Source organism: Phalaenopsis equestris, unplaced genomic scaffold (assembly GCF_001263595.1).
Source record: "Phalaenopsis equestris unplaced genomic scaffold, ASM126359v1 Scaffold000263, whole genome shotgun sequence".
In the NCBI taxonomy this organism is placed as follows: domain Eukaryota; kingdom Viridiplantae; phylum Streptophyta; class Magnoliopsida; order Asparagales; family Orchidaceae; genus Phalaenopsis; species Phalaenopsis equestris.
The window spans coordinates 579,457-580,580 of NW_018164705.1; the positions used below are offsets into that span (position 1 = coordinate 579,457).

The following is a 1,124-nucleotide window of genomic DNA, read 5'->3' on the forward strand; positions in this document are numbered from 1 at the left end:
TGTGTTCATTTTATATCAGTCGATGTTTGTCCCTTGACATCTAAGAATCTTCACTTAGCCAATCGCATTCAGTATGATCATGCTCGATCATTCATAAAATCATATCTGACCACTAACACTTAAACGCAAGTGAGTGTAGTCGGGCTAGATCATTTCTATAATTCATGTTTATTTCGGTCAACTCTTCCAACAACCCTAGAATCAGAAAGAGGCTCATTAAACTGATCTATGCTTCTGCCAACTTGTAACTAGCCACTTCTTGGTTATACAATCACTTGTTTGATTGACGGTGCCAAGCATTTTCGCTCCATATTGAGACTTTTAAAAATCATCTGATAATTAAAATAGTTCATTTAAGAAACTCATAAACCCCTCTATATTTTTTGCCTTTTGATCAGAGCCTCTGATTAAAATAACTCACTAAAAAAATTCTTTGGTGATCCGAAACTCATCTAAAGGTTTCTTTATTAGAACTTAACTTCAAGTCTACCTCACCAATAATACACAATAAAAATTTATTGAGGCGGGGGAGAGATGGGTAGAGAAAGGTAAGTAAATGAAAGAGCAAAAGACGGTGATAAAAAGAGAATAGGAAGAAAGGGGGGTAGGATGGAAGGGACAGATTCATGAGGTTGATAAAGCTAGAGAGATAAAGAGAGAAAGAAAGACATGAAGTTAAATAGAGAAGAAACCATCTGATAATTAAAAGAGTTCATTTAAGAAACTCATAAACCCCTCTATACTTTTTGCCTTTTGATTAGAGCCTCTGATTAAAATAACTCACTAAAAAAATTCTTTGGTGATCCGAAACTCATCTAAAGGTTTCTTTATTAGAACTTAACTTCAAGTCTACCTCACCAATAATACAACAAGATGCATTAGCATTAAGATCATTCCATATTTTTTAAAATAAAAAATAAATAAAAATTATGAAATAAAGTTTTCTTATGTCTCATTTATTTTTGCATATTCTTTTATCACATTTTTCTATTTATTACATTAGAACTATTACATTAGAAAATTTAGAAAATATTCTAAGGGCATTTACATACGTATCACTGCATTCAATCTATTTATGCATACAACACCTAAATTTGCTTTATATATATATATATATATATATA

General features: G+C 31.0%; 1 protein-coding gene across 1 annotated transcript in view; it reads right to left on the reverse strand.

The window, feature by feature from the left end:
- Positions 1–1,124, reverse strand: part of LOC110024631 (plant intracellular Ras-group-related LRR protein 1-like) — a 14,447-nt gene that overhangs the window by 1,627 nt on the left and 11,696 nt on the right. The gene's annotated exons all lie outside the window — the stretch shown is intronic.